At 39.3% G+C, this 24894-nt stretch overlaps 1 long non-coding RNA gene across 1 annotated transcript in view; it reads right to left on the minus strand.

Moving 5' to 3' along the window:
* LOC137634904 (uncharacterized) overlaps positions 1-11583 on the minus strand; it is a 57115-nt gene extending 45532 nt beyond the window's left edge. Inside the window, exon 1 of the long non-coding RNA XR_011042580.1 lies at positions 11493-11583. This is a non-coding gene — a long non-coding RNA (uncharacterized lncRNA). The remainder of the gene's footprint in view (positions 1-11492) is intronic.
* Between the last annotated feature and the right edge of the window lie 13311 nt (positions 11584-24894).

Here is a 24894-nt window from a genome sequence, read left to right on the forward strand (position 1 = left end):
GCTCTTGTTCATTCGCTTGTTCGTTAAAAACATAGATTAAGTCATTATTACATCATCGACTGTAGCCTATTCTACGCTGTAAGAAATCACCCAGACGTCATAGTTTTTAACGAATGATGATTATCCACATTTTACTTGGGACTAAAATACCCAATCAGGTGACAGTTTTACTAGACGAGTAACACTTTTCACAATTTCGACCACTAATTTTTCAGGCCATTCAGAGCCATGGAGACATGTGAACCTTCAACTTATGGTGCGATTTCTTTTTTACCATCTACTTTGACATCAATTTCTGTGAATTTTCTCCCAAGCCCTCGTCTCAAATGTTATTTGAATTAAAAAAGATTTTGTTTTGTCTTAATGTGGTAACATCGAAAGAATAATAAAATACTGTCAAATCACAGTGTTATTAAAAGCGAAAGTGATACTATTTGGCCCATCTGTGGTTTTAAGTGCAGACTTGATATTAACAAAAAGCACTTCAGTGTGACAAAGGGCATGTCATATTGAAAAACATGGAGAAAAAAAGGGTGTAGGCTAGTTTTTACATATTGTTTTTTAAGAAAACTTGCTTTGAAAAGTCTCATTTAGGTATAGAATCTAATTTGTTACTTGTATATAATTATATTAAGTGTTAAATTTAATTATGAATTTGTTGAAAATTAATTAATAATTTCTCACAAAACTAAATGATTGGTGCTCATTCCTTCGGAAGGTTATTGTGCATTGAATATCGAGTTTCAAAGGTGCAGATAACCTTTACCCTCCAACATAAGTAAGTGCACAAAGGGTTTTGGGCTTTTATATTTAATACGGGTGTGTGTAAGGGGGGTGTCACAAGGGGCGAAACTGCTCCCCCCCCCCACACCAGGTAAGGATACGGCTACTAGGTTAGGTTAGGTTAGCTTAGCTGGTGGCCTTGCTTATTGCTAATTCTACATGTGCCATTATTCATATATTAAGAAAGATTTTTTAATTTATTCCCCACCCAAAAACCCTGGTTTCCCACTGGTGGTCCCCAAGACTTTAAAGGTGAACAAATAGGGTAAACATACTGTTCATAAAAAAAAGGGGCAGATTTAGATAAAGCCCCTAGTAATTCATCATAAAAAAAAAAATATTAGTGGTGGAGCTATTGTATAGAGTTACCATTTATGAATTCGCCAGTAAATTTTCCCCATCCAAAAACACCGGCTACCAATGGGTGGCTCTCTTTACATTAGAATATATTAGGGTACATCTTATTAACTATTTTTTTGGGCTCAAGCCATGGCGTCCTGATGGAAGGTTCCTTTTTGGTAGCTTCCTTGGGTATATAACTACTAAGATATTCCCAGAGAATTTAACCACAGGTTATCACAGAATTCTAACTTCTGGAGCGAGTATCCTAAAGGTTTCCCTTTTAAGACATCGTATATCAACAGGGGACGCATGTATTAACGCGCCACATAGCTATCTACACCCCGAACAGAGTTAACACTTCGGTGTGTAAGGGCGGAGAATAGCTGGGAGCCGTTCCACAGCTAATCTCGTCCGTGGCTACTTTTGGTACTCGAGACGTAAACAAACGGGCGCCATTGCTAAATGACGTCACGTCCGTCCCCATCCTTCTGCTAGTAGCTCGCCTATCTTAAGACGGATTTTCCCTACGCTCTTTTTATCTAACTGCATCTTTGTCATGTCGCTACCTTCGGCCTCGCCTTCTTCTGGAAAGTTGAGTACAAGGTTCCAGTATTGTTTAATTAAGCTCTGACCGTAAAGTAAATTTTACTTTTCGAGATATTTGATGTTTTGTGGCAGAGCTGTGCCTCAACCGGACCCGCCATTTTATGGCGTCGTTGTTGTTCTGCATGCCTTATTTAGTTAGCCTCAACAACGCTTCCGGCCTTATTAACTAATCGATACTATTAGTTTATTTAGTCTTCATAGCTAGGAACTTTTTATATCGTGTTTTGACGCTTTTTATCGGTCATCGACTGACCCCATACCAGTTGGCTACTATAGCCCCCAGGCCAGAGCGCCTATATCAGTGTTCATGCATGATATTTATCAGTGATCCTAGGCTTATTTATGAAGATAGTGGCATTATTTTACAATACTATTGACTGTGATGCAAGTGTTTTCGCCTTCAGGGACCATATAGGGGACAGGTTAGATGGTGTGTCTTTCTAACCTAACCTACATGTAGGACCCCTATATGCTTCCTTCATCCCCTGCCTTAGGGCATCCCCTCTGTGGAGCCTTGCTCCCCCTACCACGTAAGGGGATCAAGCTCATATCAGAGTATATTATCGCCTCTCTGTCCTCCCTAAGGGAATGATCCCCCCTTAGGGTTGCGTCCGAGAGTGAGGAACGGCTAGTCCTTCCTCTATTGCTGGGGCTAGGTCTCCGACCTTTCCTGCAATAGCGATACGTCTTCCATCCTTCCTAGTTCAGGACGTACATCCCTGCTCTAGGTTAGATTTTGGAGGGGTTAGTTCTGTTCCTTGCTGAAACGATACCCATGCACCGTTTTCAGTCAAGCTGCCTTACCTTAGGCTAGGGAGTGTCCTCCCATCCTCAGTGGCCGCTCTGGTACAGAACCCCCTCCATGGAAGACCCTTCTCTTCTCCCCTCCCCACCTATCTCTTGTATGGCCTAGCCTATACTTAGGTTAGTCTATACCCATCTGTCCCCTGTCCTACAACTCCTCCTTGGGATGGAGTGATAGGGCTACCTTGAGCTTCTGTGTGCAGTCCGCTCTGGTACATATACCCTTCATAGTGTCCTATGGGGTTAGCCACTGGATGCGTTCTGTATGCAGGGGTTTCCTCCCCCGCTCTTGGGTGTCCCCTAGCCCTCCCTTGGGCTACCTTAGCTCCCGGTCCTCTGCGGCCCCTGCTTCTGGGTGATAGGGTCAGCCTCTATCATGGGTACACCCACTCAGGCGGGATGTCTGGGGGTCCATGGCCGGACCCCTACATCCCTCCTTCTATCTCTTTCACTATCCGGGTGCCGGTCCCTTGCCGCCTCCACTGTCGGTGATACCCACCTCCTACCTTGGTGACTCATCCCTTAACCTCTCGGCCGCCAGTCCTCCGTGTGCCAGGGGACTGCCGCCTGCCGCCGGCTTCCAGCCGATGGCTCTCCCTCCTTCCTCATAGCTTGGTCGTCCGTCCGCCGGCCGGCTTCCGGAGTGCCGGCATCCGCCGCCGGCAGTCCGGTTCTGCTATAACCATCCTTGTTCCTGTCACCAAGCCGGCAACCTCCGGCTGCCGGAGCCGCCGCTTCCTCCGCCGCTGTGCCGGCGGCCGCCACCCTGGTATTACTCTTGACTTCTATATTGTCTGTCCTAATGCCAGAAACTCTGCTGGAGCGGCCTCCGGCATGCCGGCGGTCTGCCGGAACCTTCCGGAGGCGTCAAGGCGACTTGCACCCCCTTCTACTAGCTATCATCTGATATTGATAGCCCTACACTGCAACCAGATGACTTGTTTACGTAAATGGATCGGTATCTTATTACCGTTCTATTGGTAATCATGCTGTCTTCTTGCATATCACAGATTTCCAGCATGCTGTCTTCTTGCATATCACAGATTTCCAGCATGCTGTGTGTATCTTAGCACGGCTGGTTGCCGGAAACCGTTACCCTATGGGATCTTTTAGTCCCCTATTCTGGAACTGAGTGACCTCAGTCCCAACCTTATATCCTTGACAATTCCCAATAGAATTCTATCTGCCCTACGGACTTTCTATATTGAATTCTATCCTGTGCCTTCGGTCACTTCGGATTGTCCACGGATGAAGGTTACGGTAACCAGCCGGGCGGGATGCACGGAGTATGTACCTATCCTATCTCAGCCCTTCCTCTGTGCATCACACCCTTTATCAAGTTAAAATTAATGATTAATATTAACTTTAGTTTAAGAGTCATCCCTATGACCCCCCCCCATACTCATTTTCTCTTTCTTTTACAGGAGCAGCAGATGAAGTGTGATTACGACTTCTGCGCCGTGAAACGCCCGCACTTCTACGGGCATACAGCGTGTAGGACCCACGCCCCTTGTGCCAACAAGAAAGGGGATTTGAAGTTCTGGGACCCGCAGAACTGTATGGTCTGCCAGGATCGCCTAGTCGATGCCTTTCATAATCCTCCCTCAGCGGAGGTCAGGGACACTTCTCGGGATAAGCTACACAAGTGGGTGCGTGGCTTCCAGAAGAACGCCACTGGACCATACCTGGCCACTGAAGAAATGAGGTCCCTTCTGTTCCCAAAGGCCTCCCCCGATTCTGTGGTGCCCAAAGAACTGATCCCCACTGTCCAGATCACGGTGGAACCAGACGTAGTCATGGCCCAGTCCATGCACGAGTGCCACCTGGATTCCGAGAACGACGAACATATGTCGGATATTTCGGAGGGCACGGAGAAGACCCTTATGGCTCAAGGTGCGGAAGAGGAAGAGGACCAGGTGGATTACACAGAGTCGGAGCAGGAGGTCGCTCCGCCTTCCATCACCGCCCCTACTCCTACACCGACGGAAGTGTCTCTCCCGTCTACCTCCGCTACCCCGGAACCCATTCCATCCACCCAAGAGATGTTCCGGATGATCAAAGCCATTATGGACGACAGGCTTAAGGAAACTCACGAGTTCATCAGGTCCATGAAGGGGTCCAAAGAACCGAAGAAGATCTCGGTTAAGGATCTCCCTGCATGCTCACATGCCAACCCCTGGAGGTATGCCGAGCATATGGTTATCGCGACCGGCAGGATCTTTATCAGCGATAAGATCGGCACGGTCACCCTGGAAGATGTGGAGTTCTTCCCAAACTTTGAGGCTTACCCAGACTGTTACGTCCGGCTTCGTTCTGAACCTGCCTCTAAAGAAGAGACCGAACCCAAGGAGGAGATAGTGTTCGATCTCTCGAAGGCCCAGGCTATGCTAGCCACCGCATTTAAAAGTAGGGGTTTTACCTGCTCTAAGCTTCCGGCCCTGAGCAAGAAGCACCCTACTTACGTCGCACCCGACGATGCAGTCCTTCCCTTCATGGAAAAGGCCTTCGCTGCGTGCCACAAGGCTGTGGAAGAAGGAAAACCCTGCCCTGCACTGAAGGAGTGCAGACCCTTCTCCATAGTAACTCCCCCCGACGCTCGACACTGGAAGGATATCCAGCATACATTCGTGGTGGGAAAGCTAGATCCTGACGTAGCCGGACGTCAGTTTAACGAAGATCTCCCGAAACTCAACGACCACCTCCTTCGTCGGGAACAAGATACGAAGGAGAGGCTTGCAGCATCCATGTCCCACCAGGTACAACTTGATATCATGGCTTGTGACACCAGAGTCCCAGACCACTACATGGTACTCGCCAAATCCCACATGGCAACCCTGATGAAGGATTTGTATCACTTCATGAAGGCTCGGAGAGCCTGTCGAGAATTCGTGTTCTCAGGTGCCACTGTGAAACACGAACCCCGGAGGCTGATTTCCTCCAACATCTGGGGTAAGCACCTCTTTCCCTCTGACCTCGTGAAAGAGATCACCGACAAGGCCGCCACGGAGAACAGGAACCTTCTCCACAAGTGGGGCATGTCGAAGAAGAGGAAATCCTCCCAGGACGATGGACCTCAACCTAAGAGGAAATCCTCCAAGCAGAAACCCCAGCAACGTCAACAGAGACGGCAGTTTCTGGGACCCGCTACTCCCCAAGTGGCAGCTCAGCCACAGCAGACCTTTCAGCTGGTCACCCAACCGGTCTTGTCACAGTCGCCGGTTTTCACCCCTGCTTTCGAGCAACAGACGACTACCTTTCGTCCCAAAGGTAGAGGCTCAAACAGAGGTGCAGGCAGAGATGCATCTCGCCGTCCCTCCAGAGGCAGAGGAGGAAGGGGAGCTAGCGTCCGAGGCAGTAAACTCTCGGGACACCAGAAGCAATGAAGTGCTTCCGGTGGGAGGAAGACTCCGCCAATTCCAGGATCGTTGGACCTTCGATCCCTGGGCGCACAGCATCGTCAAGAAGGGTCTAGGCTGGAGTTGGACTCAACCACCCCCAACCTTCCAGCAATTCTTCCAACAATCAACCCCCCTTCTGGAAGAATATGTCCTAGATCTCTTGAACAAGAAGGTGATAAGGAGGGTTAAGTCCACCAGGTTCCAAGGGAGACTGTTTTGCGTCCCCAAGAAAGACTCCGACAAACTCAGAGTCATTCTGGACTTATCCCCCCTCAACAAGTTCATAGCGAACGACAAGTTCAAGATGCTGACTCTTCAACAGATAAGGACCCTTCTGCCTCGAGGTTCTTACACGGTCTCCATAGACCTGGCGGATGCCTACTGGCACGTTCCAATGAACCATCACGCTTCCTCCTACCTAGGATTTCGACTCCAAAGGAAAAGCTACGCCTTCAGGGCCATGCCCTTCGGCCTCAATGTGGCCCCTCGGATCTTCACAAAGCTGGCGGACGCCATAGTACAACAGCTCCGCCTCCGAGACGTCCAGGTGATGGCCTACCTCGACGATTGGCTAGTCTGGGCTCCATCACCCGAGGATTGTTTAAAATCCTGCAGCAAAGTCACCCAGTACCTAGAACACCTGGGATTCAAGATAAACGTGAAGAAATCTCGCCTCTCTCCAGCTCAGAAGTTCCAATGGTTAGGAATCCAATGGAACCTTCAGTCACACCGCCTTTCCATCCCCCAGAAGAAAAGGAAGGAAATAGCAGGGTCTGTCAAGCGACTACTGAAATCCAAGCGGATCTCAAGACGCCAGCAGGAACGAGTTCTAGGCTCTCTACAGTTCGCCTCTGTGACAAACCCGGTGCTTCGTGCACAGCTAAAGGATGCCGCGGGAGTCTGGAGACGTTCTGCATCCATCGCTCGAAGAGACCTCAAGAGACGGCTCCCAAACAGACTTCGACTTCTCCTCAAGCCGTGGTCGGAAGCAAAGGCCCTGAAAAGGTCCATTCCTCTTCAAAACCCACCTCCATCACTCAACATCCACACGGACGCTTCGCTGGAGGGTTGGGGAGGTCACTCCCACCAAAAACAGGCTCAAGGCACATGGTCTCCCCTATTCAAGACGTTTCACATCAACATCTTGGAGGCCATGGCGGTCCTTCTAACTCTGAAGAAACTCTCCCCGCCTCCCTCGATCCATATTCGTCTAACCCTAGACAACTCGGTGGTAGTTCGATGTCTCAATCGCCAAGGCTCAAGATCGCCCCAGATAAATCAGGTGCTTCTGACAATCTTCCGTCTGGCAGAGAAGAAGAAATGGCACCTGTCTGCAGTTCACCTACAAGGATTCCGCAACGTGACGGCGGACGCTCTATCTCGGACAAGCCCGATAGAGTCGGAATGGTCTCTAGACGCAAGATCATTCTCCTTCATCTCTCACCAAGTCCCAGAACTTCAGATCGATCTCTTCGCAACGAGCGACAACAATCAACTTCCTCGGTATGTGGCCCCGTACGAGGACCCCAAGGCAGAAGCAGTGGACGCCACGTCACTGGACTGGAACAGATGGTCCAAGATCTACCTGTTCCCTCCCACCAACCTTCTGCTGAAAGTCCTCTCCAAGCTGAGAACCTTCAAAGGGACAGCGGCCCTAGTGGCTCCCAAGTGGCCCCGGAGCAACTGGTACCCCCTGGTCCTGGAGCTGCAGCCCACGCTGATCCCTCTCCCGGGCCCAGTTCTCTCCCAACAAGTACAGAAGTCGACTGTCTTCGCTTCATCATCGAAAATCAAGGACCTTCATCTCATGATGTTCTCTCCCTAGCCGCAAAGGAGAGGTTTGGGATCTCGAAGAAAAGTCTATTCTTCCTCGAGGAATACAAGACCGAATCCACAAGACGGCAATACGAATCATCTTGGAGAAAATGGGTCTCATTCGTCAAGGCAAAAAATCCTAAGGAAATCACCATTGATTTCTGCATGTCCTTCTTTATTCACCTTCATGGACAGGGATTAGCAGCCAATACGATCTCTCTTTGGCAAATCGGCCTTGACTAGACCACTGTTGTATGCCTTCCAAATTGATCTGTCCAGCGACATCTTCAATAAACTGCCGAAAGCATGCGCTCGTCTACGCCCAGCACCCCCACCGAAACCGATCTCCTGGTCTTTGGACAAGGTGCTCCATTTCGCCTCCAACTTGGATAATGATTCATGCCCTCTCAAGGATCTGACTCAAAGTTATATTTCTCTTTGCTCTTGCATTCAGGAGCCCGAGTCAGCGAAATAGTGGCATTGTCAAGAGAAGAGGGTCACATCCTGTTTACTGATTCAGGAGACATTACCCTCTCCCCGGATCCGACGTTTCTCGCCAAAAACGAATTACCCACCAAAAAATGGGGCCCCTGGAGAATATGCCCCCTGAAGGAAGATGCCTCTCTATGCCCAGTAGAGAGCCTCAAGGTCTATCTTCGCAGAACTTCGAACTTTGGTGGAGGCCAGCTCTTCAAAGGAGAAACATCGGGCAGCGACCTGTCACTGAAACAACTAAGAGCGAAAATCACCTACTTCATTCGCAGAGCGGATCCTGACAGTACACCCGCCGGTCACGATCCTAGAAAAGTTGCATCGTCTCTGAATTTCTTTCAGAGTATGGACTTCGAAAGCCTTAAAAGCTTCACAGGCTGGAAGTCCTCGCGTGTTTTCTTCAAACATTATGCGAAACAAGTGCACGAAGTCAAACATTTTGTGGTAGCCGCAGGTAGTGTTATGAAACCTGCACCTAACTCTGCATAGAACAGCGAGTTACTTGGGACTCTAACTCTTCGGGTGCCTATGTTGACCCTCGACCGATACGTAGTGATGTCGAAAACACTTAGTGCTTTCTTTTAACTGTTCTTATCCCAGGTGAAATGTCATAGTCGTCACACAAGTGCCACATGCCTAGAGCATGAAGTGTTTTAATTAAAGACTGACGTTCCTCGAGAACGAGTGCCTACTAATAAATTTGAAATTCCCTTTCAGATTCAAGAGCAAGTCTTTATTACTATGTACATTATAATTTACTGTAAATTAACTTTACTTATTACTGCAATTCATTTAATTTTCTGCAATTGTGAAATAAAATTCCTATTTTATTACTTGTGCGTCTCAATCCGCTCCTACTTATACTATGAAATACATGCCTGTCATAGTTTTATTATCCCCTTCCCTATGGTTCATGGAGATAATAAGGTCCTAACCCTTATTATATATTCACCTTTGCAATGTAATATTCCAATACGAATACTTACTCTTCATACCCTAGAGACGAAACTATCCTTCTCTACATACAGTGTCCAACCACCACTTGTCTGCCTTCGAGAATGTTCCGATACGAATGCCAACCATTCAGTCTCGTCTCCAAGTTCTTCAGGTTCTTCTAGCAAGGTGAATAGCCCTTCGATAACCACTTTGATCTCGGCATGGCCCGTGGGAACTTCACTGCCAAGGGGGGCAGGAAGATTCTTCCCTACGGTTCTTTTATTAAGATTACTAAGCTACATTGTTCAAAGCCCTTGGCACTTACCCAATAGGGGAAAATCTACCACGATACATTGATTCTCTGGTATTCTTCCATCAGGACGCCATGGCTTGAGCCCAAAAAACGGATTTTGAGCGAAGCGAAAAATCTATTTTTGGGTGAGATAGCCATGGCGTCCTGATGGACCCTCCCTGCTCCTTCGTCCAGTTTTTAGGTCCCACCCTGCTCTGCTGTATCATGGTGATCGGCAAGCAACTGGCTTCAGGATGAGGACGGAGGTGACGTCATTTAGCAATGGCGCCCGTTTGTTTACGTCTCGAGTACCAAAAGTAGCCACGGACGAGATTAGCTGTGGAACGGCTCCCAGCTATTCTCCGCCCTTACACACCGAAGTGTTAACTCTGTTCGGGGTGTAGATAGCTATGTGGCGCGTTAATACATGCGTCCCCTGCTGATATACGATGTCTTAAAAGGGAAACCTTTAGGATACTCGCTCCAGAAGTTAGAATTCTGTGATAACCTGTGGTTAAATTCTCTGGGAATATCTTAGTAGTTATATACCCAAGGAAGCTACCAAAAAGGAACCTTCCATCAGGACGCCATGGCTATCTCACCCAAAAACAGATTTTTCGCTTCGCTCAAAATCCGTTATTTACGACAAAAATAAAGGTCATTTTCGAAATAGGGAGCTTTTCTATGTAAAACTCCAGGTTTCATTGTAGTGTATTACAGGGCAATGTAACCTAGGAAAACAACTACTTTTTTTTATAGAAAAAATTACGCTCTCTTCGAAAATGACACTCGTTCCCGTCGCAAATGAATAGTTTCAGAAATATATATTCATCTATATCCTCCGATAATGGGAGACCACCAGTGGGAACTTGGGGTTTTGGGCGAGGAAAACATACTGGGGAATCGATATATAAACGTAAAACAAGCCTTTTCTTCTCTATACATTACCTTCTTGAAATTATTATAACTGGAGGAAAATACAAAACAGTATATCTGGATAAACTTTGGAGGCGCCGTTGCAAAGATTGTGTCATGAAAAAATACAGTAACCAGTGCTGCCAACGTCTGATGTAGATCAAATGTTATTTTGTGACCTGTCATACTACTAGGCTAGGTTAGGTGGGTTTGTTAGGTTCTGTGCCCTTTTTGTACTTTTTATATATTAAGTAAAACTTATATGGAGAAATTATTTAAAATACGTATGGAAATATCTATCATTACTATTGTTAGTAATGTCAGTGTGCCGTTGGTAACTGTGTACCATACGTCAACGTTGGTAACACTGTGTATTATTGGTAACGTTGCTAATGTTATCGTTCGCAGTTCATTCGTAAGAGAAGTGACACCGTGCAACTCAAAATTATCCGAATTGGTTGATCTGTTTATTTCCGATTGAAATGAACATCAAATTCGGTTAATTCACGTTATTTACTATAGGAAAACATATATTTTCTGTTGGAAATTTCACCCTGTAATACAATACAAAATTACCAAACTCCATTTCTTTGTTAATAGAGTTTTTTTCCAGTGTTATTCTATAATAATACCAAGGTAATTAGCTAGAGTCAAAATTCTGAACCAAAATTTGCAGAACCTTTAATACTACGTCTACAGTAAACTGCTACTACAATTACGAAATTTAAGCCGCTGCGGTAATTTTATTCATAAAAAATAACGTGGAGTAAATAAATCTACATTAAATTCGTCCCTGCTCCTTCTGAAATATAACCCAGGCAACAGTAAGAACAGTAGGGTTGGCTGACAGGTACAGGTGGCCATGTTGACTAGTCAAGTTTAAAGTAATCATTTGAATTCATCCGAGTAATTAAATTCACATAGACAATTTTCTGAGATGGCCTAACCTTATAACAGTCCTCAGTAGAAACACAACAGCCATTGTTTCAAATATGTCAAATGTAGACTGGGTAACATGATATGAGTATTAGGTACCATTACCAAGAGAATAGTTTTCGTTTATAGTCTTGCTTTTGACAGAAAATACCAAGTACTTCTTAGGCACCAACCTGTGATGGACGTATACGTCTACCCTTTGCGTGTATAAAAACTAAAAAATACTGTCACATTACTTACAATAAACTAACCGTGGAAAGCCAACCGGCTGGATCTTAAAATTGGCAACGGCGGCCGCCCAAACTGTGACGACAGTCGCCTCAGTCCTCAGGCTTTACTGTCCTTGGTTTACTGTAAGTCTGTAACAGCTGTATCAAATACGTTCCAATAATGACAAGAGCTACGATGGGATGTGTATTTAAACCATTTATCTGTCACATACTTTCGTAAATTATGATAAAATAATCAAGATATCTATATATATTAATTTCAATCCAATAAACATTATACTTGGCGTTACAGTTTCAATATTACGAATGTATAGGCCTACATAATCAACGTGAGACGATAACATTAATGAAAACCGTTCATTATGGCTTGCAAAACACTAGATTGCAATTTTGAATACATTGTATAATCTTCAAATTGAATATAATTAATTATCAACGAATTTTAAACAATAGATAATGCTATGTATGGGTGAAAAAAAATCGAGATTATTTTTTAGCTGGTGGTAGGTTGGCCATGGTACCAGCCACCCGTTGAGATACTACCGCTAAAGGGTTATAGAGTCCTTTGACTGGCCAGATTATTATTATTATTATTATTATTAGCTAAGCTATAACCATACTTGAAAAAACGGGATGCTATAACCCCTAGGCTCAAAAAAAAAAAAAAATAATAGAAAAAATTCCCCTCTGAGAAAAGGAAACAAGGAATTAAACTATAAAAGAAATAATGAACATCCAAAATAAAATATTTTAAGTACAGTAATAGCATTAGAATAATTTAGCTCTTTTATATGTAAACTATATAAACTTGAAGAGGACAAGAGGAAGGGAAATAAGATAGAATATTGAGCCCGAGTGTACCCTCAAGCAAGAAAAATCTAACCCAAGACAGTGGAAGACCATGGTACAGAGGCTATGGCACTACCCAACACTAGAGAACAATGGTTTGATTTTGGAGTGTTCTACTCCTAGAAAAGCTGTTTACCATAGATAAAACGTCTCTTCCACCCTTACCAAGAGGAAAGCAGCCACAGAATAGTTACATTGTCATAGTTAACCCCTTGAATGAAGAAAAATAGTTTGGCCTATTCTTTACACATTCTTCTCTGTCCTCATACACCTGACAAGAAGATAACCGAAAAAGTCTTCTTTTCAAAAGGGTTTAACTACTGCAATGTAATTTTTAAGTGGCTACTTTCCTCTTAAGGGTAGAAGAGACTATTTAGCTATGGTAAGCATCTCTGCAAGAAGGACACTCCAAAATAAAAGCATTGTTGTCTAGTTTTTGGGAGTGCTATAGCCTCTGTATCATGGTCTTCAGCACTGTCTTGGTTTACAGTTTTCTTGAGCAAACTACTCTTTTTCTTTCATTACTTCTTTCTCTCACTGGGCTATTTTTTCTTGTTGGAGCCCTTATAGGGCATATAGCATCCTACTTTTCCAACTAAAGTTGTAGCTTAGCTAATAATAATAATAATAATAATAATAATAATAATAATAATAATAAAATAGACGAACATATTAAAAAGTACAATTATTTTTTTTAATAAATTATATATTTAATTGTTAATATACAGTATATAAAAATGATAATAAAAGAAACTGCTGGCAACTTTTCTCTTTGCAAGGATTCTTCATGAAAAAAAAAACTATTGTCTAAGCTTTAAAATTCTTTCATATAAAATCTTTTTGTAAACTAGTACTACAAAATAAAATTATAAGTAAGAAATAAAATGTATTAGATCCCAATAAGGTTTTATTTGACTGTAAAATTAAAAATCTTGACGAGGTTTTAGTAATCTTGTTTGGTAAAATAAGGTGAAAAACATGATGGTGACGCAGTAATGGCTTATTAAAACATTAAGATAACATTTTAAAGGCAGAGTTAAGTCTTAAAATTTAATATGATTGAACATTAAGGAATATTCTATCCCGGAGATAGCCATATATAGAAGAAAACCCTAAGAATTGAGATTTGTAGCTAGCAGACGAATTTATTTAGGGAAACAAAACTAAATCAATAAAATAGAATCATATAAATTACACAATTCTTTCATGTAAACTTTAGTTTTAATATTTTATACTACTGTTCCCATATTCTGTTACACGAGTTGTTGATGCTTATTATTTACTATAGGAATGTAATCTCAAAAACTTCATGGACACAGCGATGGTATGGCCACCTATTGTCACTAAAAGTAACTGAGAATAAATACATATTTGATACTATCTTGCAACTTTGTATATCCAAAAAAGCTATTTTGTGCAAGACATGCACTATTCAGTCATCGAAATAGGAAACCAATATATTTGAAAAAATTATTACTTTTATTTGGAATAATAATATATTCAATTGTGAATATAGATACTGCGAAGAAAATTGAAATAAGAAAATAACTAGTAACTTATGGCAACAGCTACCTTGCCCAAACTATTCATCAAAATATCTTTTGTCTAAGTTTTAAAGTTCTTTTATATAAAATATATTTTATGTACAAAACCAATACAAAGTATATTTATATCGGATAATAAATTCTTGTAGATACAATTAAAGTCCTGTTTGATCATAAAATTAGAATCTTTAAAGGTATTTTGCTCATTCCTTTTGGTAAAACAAGTAGCTGGCCCTATTTCAGAAATCCCTCCGCTATATGTTTTACCAAATATGATGACCCAAACACCTTTAGGATTTTTAATTTTACAATTAAATAAAACATTAATTAGTATCTAACGAAATGTTATTACATTAAATAAATATATTTTGTATTGTTATTATATATAACACATTTTATATGAAAGAATTTTAAAGCTTGGATAATAGGTTTCTTAATGACTACTCTGAAATAGAAAAGTTGCCTACATCTTTTTATTTTGATTTTTAGAGTGTTTTTTTTTTCTTTATCTAAGCAATTGACTACATTATTTCTTAATATATTCGCCTTGTATTGCAATGTTTAAATAGTGCCTGTCTTGCACCAAATAGCTTTTTAGATATACAAACTTACTACTGATATCATATTTTTTTCCTCTTTATAGTTAATTTTACTGCCAATAGATGTCTATACCATTGCTGTCTCCATGAATTTCTTAAGATTACAGGCCTAAAATAAACAATAAACATCGACAAATCATTTATCAGAATAAACGAACAATATCCTTAAAATTGAATCCAAAGTTTACATGATGCAATGAGGCGATTTCCATTATTCCATCTTATTAATTTAGTTTTGTTTCCCTAGATAGATTCGTCTGCTAACTAAAAATCTTGAATTTTTTATGGTTTTCACCTTGCAATAACGTCTCTGAATTGGAATACTCCTTAATGATTAATTATATTCAATCTTAAAACTTAACATTGCCTTTGGATTGGTATATCAATATTTTATGCCATAACACTATTTTTTTGCCACGTCATCACCATTCTGAAAATACTTTACCACTTGTGTTACCAAACAAGATGACTAAAGTCCCTTAAAGATTTCTAATTTTACAGTTAAATAAAACATTATTGGCTTCTAAAATATTTTTATTCTTGTATATAATTGTATTTTTTAGAACCATTTTCTAAAAGATAAATTTTATATGGAAAATTTTAAGTTTTGAAAATAGGTATTTTGATGAAGAATCCTTGTAAGAGAAAAGATGTTAATCTATTTATTATCATCTGCCGTTAACTTCACAAATGGCTAGATTATAATTCTCAATTAAAATAATTTTACTTGCAAATATAATCGTTTCACTTTTTCATTTTTTTTTTTTTAAGCGACTGATTGTAAAGAAGTATAGCCTTTGTATGGGCGAGCGCGCGCGCGCGCGCACACACACACACACATATATATATATATATATATATATATATATATATATACCCTTTCTGGGTGTGGATACCTTAACGTGATGAAAGGGTTTGCACATCGTCTTGATCAGCAAAGCTGTATAGTCAGGTTCAACCATACTAGGTTGGCTTGCTGTGAGCGATCAGACAAAATATCCCACAATCACCAATCCACACTGGCCAGCCAGGTGGTGAAACTGGCTAAACCCCAGACATGAAAAAGGACATGTCTGAGGCATTTGTCCAGCAGTGGACTAGAAACGGCTGTAGGCTTATGCCTATATATATATATATATATATATATATATATATATATATATATATATATATATATATATATATATATATATATATATATATATATTAGTGCCCAACTAATAATCATAAATAAACCAGAGACAACAAAATATAAAGGTTAATGATCGAAATTAGACAATGGAAAGAAACACGAGCAAAGAAAAACCGAAGATTGGTGAAAACACATTAATAAACATATGGAATGCAATACTGTGTATATATATATATATATATATATATATATATATATATATATATATATATATATATATATATATATATATATATATATATACACACACACATATACACACATCTATGTCTCAAGTATGTATAGCCTGAAATAATAATAATGGTAATAAAAAGAAAAAATAACAGGATGAAGGATTTACCTTGCCGCTATTCCCTCTCCCACCACAGGCAACTGAAGACAAACTTTCCCTCAACTATCGCCCCCCCCCCCCTCCCTCTTCATCTGATGTGGTGTCCACGTAATGACTTAGCTCAGCCATGTGTTTGTGCGTTTACCGGTGTACATATGTGAATGTGTGTGCGCGCGCGCGCGTGTGCGTGTCTGTCTGTACGCTGGTGGTAGAAACCGAAAAGTATAAGTCGATCAGCTGATTGCGGGAGATCATATATATATATATATATATATATATATATATATATATATATATATATATATATATATATATATATATATATATATATATATATATATATATATATATATATATATAATGAATATGTGTGTGTCTGTGTGTGTGTCGTATAATAAATGTAAATCAAAATTAGAAAATTAATAGAAACACGGTCAACGAAAAGTATAAGATTTTCCAAAGCCGATTAATGAATATATAGAATGCACATATAATACCGTGCTAGGCAGTATATCTTAGCAATCCATGTTTACCAACGGTTGTATAAGCGAATGAGTAATCTGGTGGAGTAACGAGAACTTCGGGTGTGGAATAAATGTTCCTCAGGTTAGTGTTGTTGACCCATTATTTTTCATACCATATACACATATGCAAATGATACTACTCTCTTTGCCTCAATTCCATCTCCTCAATGTAGATCTGGGATTGCTGAATCCCTTAATAGAGATCTAACTAGAAATAGTGCATGGTGCAAATTATGGGGCATGAAGTTGAACCCAGACAAAACTCAAATTATGATCGAGGAGAGTGGGCCTTCAACATCAAGATCTCTGCATTGATATTGTTTCTTTAACTTCATGGAACTCCTTTAGAATTTTAGGTGTGAGTCTTGATTGAAAATTTACTTTTGAGAAACACATTCGGTCTGTTTCTTCTTCTATTACAAAAAAATGGGCTTATTGAGAGAAAGTCTGTTAAGATTTTCAGTGATCAATTTATTCTGAAGGTGTATTTTTTTTTAAATTTTTCCTTGTTTTGAGTATTGTTCTCTGATTTGGTCTTCAGCTGATTAATCTCATCTCAATTTGTTAGACAAGAACTTGCGGTCGATTAAATTTCTTATTCCTGATCTAGATATTAATCTCTGGCACCATTGTTTTGTTAGTTCTTTGTGCATGTTGCATAAGATTTTTCATAATTCTGACCATCCTTTGTATTCAGATCTTTGCAGACTTTACCATCATGTATATAGTACTAATTCTGCAGTTAATTCTAGCAGTCATGCCTTCTCCACCATGAGGCTCAATACTACATAATAGTCTAGAAGTTTTATTACAGCTGTGACCAGTTTGTGTATCTTCATAATCAGGTAGATGAGTCGTTGGAGCTTCAGAAGGTCAAACTTGCTGAGTATGATGTTTTCTAATTGAACAGGGTGCCATAAGTCTCTCTTGATAGTTTATATTATGACAGTTCTATTTTAACGCTGTTACCAATCTCAAATTATATTATACTAATTAACATAATAATATTGAATGAACTGGGGACTTTAGAGAGTGGGTGGGATGTCTGGAAATTGTGGTTTGCTAGGCCATTTTGCTGGATGTGCTAAGCCTTGAAGAGTAAATACGCGAACTACGAAGGGCTGGTTTTGTAGGAAATGTGTATAGGAGAATTGTATAGGAAGAGGATGGAATGGCAATAGCTAGTAGAAATGATTAGTAGGGAAACTGTGTAGGAGAATTCACAAGGGTGAGCCCTCTGGTCTGAAAAGAATGAATGTTTTGAACATGAGAGAGGAGTTTATATACAGTGACATGAAATGGGATAGAGAGATGGCAATTTTTTTTAAGCACAAAGATCAAATGCACAGATGTAGAAATGTGTGCTGCAATAGTTGGGTATTATCAGTAAGGCAATTCTATATCTCATATCTTCACCGAATGTGTATTCTTGGTGGAAGTAAGGAAGACTTTTGCTGTAATTTCCAACTGCTTTTACTTATAGAATACTACGTGGTAGCTATAGTCAATTATTTTTAGTGAGGCAGATTTGCCCCGACTCGCAGCGGTGCCCTTTTAGCTCGGAAAAGCTTCCTGATCGCTAATTGGTTAGACATGACAATTCTAACCAATCAGCGATCAGGAAACTTTTCCGAGCTAAAAGGGCACTGTTGCGAATCGGTGTAAATGCGTCTCATTAAAAAATTGAGTATAGTCCACTATCTGCTGCCGAGTACTGGCGTCGTGTAAACATTGAAAAGCATAAGCGATCGAATATAAACAAAAGCGAATCAGTATAAATGTATAAAAGAATCTAATCTCATTACTGGACATAAACAATTAGACTTGTACTTTTCTTAGAGTAGTTTATACAAAATCTAATACTCGGGTATATATGCAACAGTACTTTCTGTATAATCACTTACATAATTAAAGTCACACATGTACAGATGCAATGATGTTGCTCTCGATATGTACAATGCTATGGTGTTACATAAGCTACATAACTTACGATTTCTTACAAGTCTCATACAGGAGAATTCCTTCTATTTATCTAATTAGGAAGTATTCTGACACCATTCTGAATTAGCATAAGGATGGAGTCTGAATTTACATTTGGTAGTTGACTATCTTGATGAACAATTAGTTCATTCGGCATTAATAATTCTGGAGATTTTTTTTATCTCAAACATCTGTATGATCTACTTAATCTATGATTAATTGTTGCAATTGGTCAACATGATGTTTTACAACATTTTCATCAACTTGTACATCATGATGTAAGTTTCCTATCACTCTAACAATCTCTCCTGGTACCAATTTCTCTGAGATATGGAGACCATACCCTCACATGAGATGAAGGGGTAAAATGTCCTTACTTTTGGAAGATTTTCCACTTATTTATAACCTTTCTATACTGCTTGACTTTGTAAACTGGGATGCATCAAATCTAGCTCTCTTAATCCTCCTCCCCAACAACATATTTGATGGTTTCACACCTCTAGTGCTGTGTACAGTTGTTCTATAAGACACTAGGAACTTTGATACATAAGAAAATATATTACCTGAATTTGATTGTTTACACTTCATGTTATGCTTAAAGGTCTGGAAAAATCTGTCTGCTTCTCCAGTTGTAGATGTTTGATACATTGCAGAAAATGTATGCGGCATACCATTTACCTTGCAAAACTTTAAACTCTTGTGAAGTGAACTGTGGACTATCATTTTTCCTGCTCTTTCCCGGCAGACCATCTGTTGCAAAAATTGGCATGAGTACCTGTATAGCTGCCTTTCATGTTGTTGTCTGCAAAGGATTTACTTCTGGCCCCTTACTGTATGTGTCCAATACTATAAAGAACGAATGAGGTGAATATTTACCTGCATTATCTACGTGCAACCATTACCATGGATACCTAGGTAACTCCCATGGGTCTATTCCTGTTGCTATTGGGTTGTTTTGTGCCATAATATAACTTAAACAATTCCTAACCAACACTTCAATATCCCTGTCTACTCTTGGTCACCATACAAAAGTCTTCACAATTGATTTTGACCTGACTATACCTTTATGATCAGCATGTATTTCAGATAAAAACTTATTCCGAAGTGAATTGGGAATTACTAGTCTTGAACCTCTCATAATACAACCTTGTGTTACACTGAAGTCACTCCAAATTACAATTATATGGTTTACAACTTTCATCTTTTTCACACTAACATTTTTGCAAGTACTGGATCTTCCTTCGTACATTAAGCAATATTCTTTGCTTTAATTGGTAAATTGTATACTGAAACTAAGAGAGTGCTGTCATCACATTCTTCTGGATCTTTTTCTTCTTGTAATCTAGATAAATTCTCTGTATTACCATCTTTGATGTAGGCCTATAAATAATGCAATGGCCCGACACTGTAGTCTTGCTGCTACTAATGTAGGTAAACTTGCTTTTATACCCAATATTACCTATAAAGGTCTCCATACACTAATGCTAAACCTTCCTTTCCTATTTGAGAGCAATTTCTTTCCATCAGTTTCTCTGTCCCATCTGGCATTATATGTGCTAGCACTGCACCTAAACCTATATTTGATCACATACCAATTTAACGGGTAAATTATATATTAACGTACTAGGCATGTAGGATATGTTAGTTTCTCTTTGATTCTTTTAAAAGATCCTTGACAATCTTTTGTCCAATTCCTCTGCATCCTTATTTACAAGTTATACAATAGATAAGCAATTGTTGACAAATTCTGAATGAAATTCCCATTAAATGTTGCTAAACCTAAAAATGACTAATTCCTAAATATATTCTGGTACCTTTGTTGATTGCACTGCTCTAATTCTCTCCTTTCCATTAAAGAAAAATCCTACGTATTTTACTGAATCAACTTCTAAAATACACTTGCCTTTATTAACTTTCTCAGAACTACTCGTAATCTCTCCTTATGTTCTCTTTTATGTTTACCAGAGACTAAAATATCATCCATGAATATGAATACTCCTGACATACCTCCAAAAATGTTATCCATAGTTTGTCTGTTTTCTTGACTGTTTGCTACTCCTTACGGTAGTCTCTTTGGTTGATACAAAACCCAAAGAGGTATTTACTGTACATAATACTTTGAATTTTCATCCTTGGGGACCTCACGAAATGCCTGTTCAAGATCCACTTTTGAAAATCTTTACATCCTAAAATAGTTACAGACATGTCTTTAAGATTTGGCAATACAGTAGATGTTGAGCTACTTGATGCTGTGGGTTTAATGTTACTTTGTAATTTCCATGTAACATAACCTGACCAATCTGAATATGTAACTGTCCCATATGAACTATCCGTTGTAACCTTCTTATTTCTGTTTCAACTACACTTTTTAAACACTATGGCACTTGCCTTAGGACAAAAAATCTAGGAGTACCATTTTACTTCAAAACTAAAATAGCCTTTGCATTTTTTACTGTTATTACTTTGTCTTCAAAAACTTCCCTGAACTCTAGTAAAATATCATCCACATAAATCTAATTTTTGTGTTTATGTTGTGTGCCTGTAACTTTTAAAATGCTATGCAATCTAATTCAAGATACTGTAACCATTCTAAATCAGGTAAGGTATGTCCCTTACCTTAATTATAATTAATGGAATTTTGTCTAACTTCTGTTCCTTAATACTGTATTTCTACTTGTAATGCGACTGTTGCCCAAACATCAAAACCATTATTACTTTTTAAAACTCTATTTGTACTTTATGAATAAATTAGGAAGGGTCCTTGCTGTTTTCTCAGACATAATTGATATATCAACTTCTCTGTCAACTTGCATTTTAATTGGTTTACCATTTATTATCACTTCTATCATGATACATATCTTTGCATCTTGTTCATAGGATTTATAAGGAAATGCAAAATCAGTTTCTGATCTGTCCTGATGATCATGAACATTTTCCACATTTCATTCTCGGCCTATAACACTATCAACTGCAGCGTTAATTTCTTTGTGCATTATTTAGGGAATCTACAAACATTTGGAAAGTGACTCTTGTTTCTATAATTATGGCATGGGTGTCTTGTGGAAAAGCATTTCCTTGCTTCATATGAAAGATGATAATTTTTAACACACCTATAACATTTGGATTTTTCATGTTATTTGTGTGTGCATTTATGGTTCCGATATTTATTTATGGTTAAACAGTTTTCTTTGAATATGATTAACCCTAGAACGGTAACCCTCCATTTCCGTAACATGAAAGGTAACCCTGGGTGAATTTCACCCGGTAATTAAATAATTAAAATAAAATACTTATCCTGAAAATCTTGTTATTTGGAACACATACGAATGAAATATAACTCCTTCTCTCTTATTGAGGCTATTATAAATGAAATCCTCCTGTAAATCATATTTTTATTTTTTTTTTCAAAAATACAGAAAAAAATAGACTTTTCTTGGAGTACTTTACTAATTAAATTGACAAAAAAAAAATTATTTCCGAATTTTGTTTTTTGTTGGTGTAGAACTCTCTACTGTCATGGGACTACGTACTGGCTGAATCCCATCTCCCAAGCTCGTATACAATCTGTATGGGAGACAGACAAAAAATGGTAAATTTTTCAGTACATACCAAATTAATTTTTTTCTATTCAACACTTGCAGTATGGCAAATTATGCTTCAAATGACTCAAAGTACATCAATGAAACACATACAGTACTATATATACACTCACCTGTTAGATACAGTCACCACAGACGTGACGTGGCCCATGGGGTGATTAGGGCCTTCCCGAGCTGCAGCATGAATTTCTGGCGTGATATGACTTGCCCCCTCTTTCCATATTCTCCTTGTATAAAATGTAAGAGTTTACATTGGCAGCATTCACCATTCCATAAAAAATACAGAGTAACACTGGGAGAATTCCACCCGTATGTACAACATACGGGAACAGTAACCCTGGGAGAAATTCTCCCGAAATGCGTTCTAGCCAAAAAACCAGCCGAGAGCGCGGGACCACACACCCTTCACCAACCAAGTCAGATAAGGCACAGAAGGTACTGAGCCACTGGAGTCCCTCCCCCAACCCCTTGGGGGGGTACTACGTCATTGCCAGATTCAGTTGGGTGAATATCTCCCCAGGTTACCATTCTAGGGCACATTCTTTTTCTGACTATCATAGTCCTTTGATTGATCTTACCCGACTTATTTGAGTGTTTTCCATTTTATTGCTTGTAGAATTACATATGTTATTCTGCATATTTCTAAAGCTTGACCTATAATTAGTATCTTCTCTAGTGTTAAGACTTTGCCTTGAAGTATTTTTTTTTAGTTCCTCGGATATGCAATGTGCAATTATTTGATGAATTATAATATTTTCTAATTCCAGAAAATCACAAGTAGCAGCTACTTTGTTTTAGTCTAGTCGTACAAACATCTAAACTTTCACCTGTCCTTTGATATTCTTGTGGTTTAAATTGGTACCTTTCAAAGAATTTATTAACCTGTAGGGTAAAGTGTCCAGTAAGACCCTGAATTGCAATTTTACTTGTGTTACTTGCTGGTTGCAAAGTCTTAAACACTTCACAGACTTCTCAGCTTTCACATCTTTCTTCTGTGCATCCTTAACATTACCTAATGCTCCTAAATGAATATGAAAATCCTCAACACAATTTTTTCCATCTTTTAGAAACAGAATTTGGGACTGCTGCAATGCTGAATCGCCCAGGCCTTTCAGTATCTAGCATCATTGTAAAACAATTCCTACATAAATTAGGCTAAGCTAACTGAATTGTCAAATCTTGGTTAGATTTGGTCTCCCCTGTTTTTTGTAATGTCCAATGCCTACTTTCAAACACTTTTTACCTGTAAAACTTTGCAGCCTACCTGTAATAATACATTTATCACTAAATAGTAACTTAGACTTGATGGATAACTTCGTCAGTTGAGAAGAAGTTTCTTGAATACCCAGACGAATCTGTATCTCCAGCAATGTTCCTTTAGCCCACACTCTTGTTCTTCTTGCCCATTTCTACGTGTCCGATTCTTCTTCTATTAGAATTGTGGCTTTGCTATGCTTACCTGCAATAGTGAGGTATTGTTAATTTGTTGATTTTATACCACATCTCTTTGCTACTGTTGTGGTATATTGGGCGATTAATGTTATTGGAACTGGAGCTCTGCTGTGTTTACCTGCAATGGTTAGGTATTGTTAGTATAGCAATTCTATTTTGCATTTCTTTGCCGAATATGTATTCTTGGTGGAGTTAAGGAAGACTTTTGTTGTAATTTCCAAATGCTTTTATCTGCTGTATACTACAAGGTATCTAGTTGAATATCTGCTGCCGACTACTGGACTCGTTTAAACAATACAAAGCATAAGCGATCAATTGTAAACTACAATGAATTAGCATAAACATAAAAAAGAATATAATCTCATTCCTGGACTTAAACTATTAGAGTTGTATTCTTCTCGAGGTAGTTTCTACAAAATATAATACTCAGGTATATATGCAACAGTACTTATAATCACTTACATAATTAAAGTCATACACGTACAGATGCAATGATGTTGCTCACGATACATGTAGCGCTATGGTATTACATAAGCAAGCCTACAGAACTTACAATTCCTTGCAAGTTGCATACATAACATACAGAAATGCTCAAGCCTGTTTTTACGAGATTTAAAGAATCTGTTATGTCTGATAGAATGTGGATGGAAGAGAAGGATTTTTATATGACTGATGGAGTGAACAAGATGTATGATAAGTTATTTGGGTATAATTTTTTAAAGAATATTATGATAGTGCATCCAGTACAAGAAATGATTGAAGTGAGACTGGGTTAGAATGATAGTGGTCAATTATATATTAAGATTAAAGATATTATATGGTGTGGAAGTATATGTTATGGAGGGTGTGAAATCACCCAGAGTCAATAAAATTCTAGCGATGTAGGAATCTGGGTATAAAAAGGAATATTTGTAGTGGATGGTTCGGAAGTATATGTTATGGAGGGTGTGAAATCACCCAGAGACAATAAAATTCTAGTGATGTAGGAATCTGGGTATAAAAAGGAATATTTGTAGTGGATGGTTCTAAGGTAGATTATATAATAACGAGAGTAGTACACCTATTTCATGAAATGACACATATGGAAGACCCAGGAGTAATGATGGAAAAACATACAAATAGGGGATTGATGAATAGGCCAGGTTATTATGTAATGACTGGTGAATTTCATCAACGAGAATGGGAATATTAAAATTAATTGAGAAAATTAATTTGAATGAGAATTTAAATAGAAGTGAGAAGCAGGAGGTGTATAGCATGTTGTGGTAGAGAAAA

The sequence above is a fragment of the Palaemon carinicauda genome, chromosome 45 (assembly GCF_036898095.1).
Source record: "Palaemon carinicauda isolate YSFRI2023 chromosome 45, ASM3689809v2, whole genome shotgun sequence".
Taxonomy (NCBI): Eukaryota; Metazoa; Arthropoda; class Malacostraca; order Decapoda; family Palaemonidae; genus Palaemon; species Palaemon carinicauda.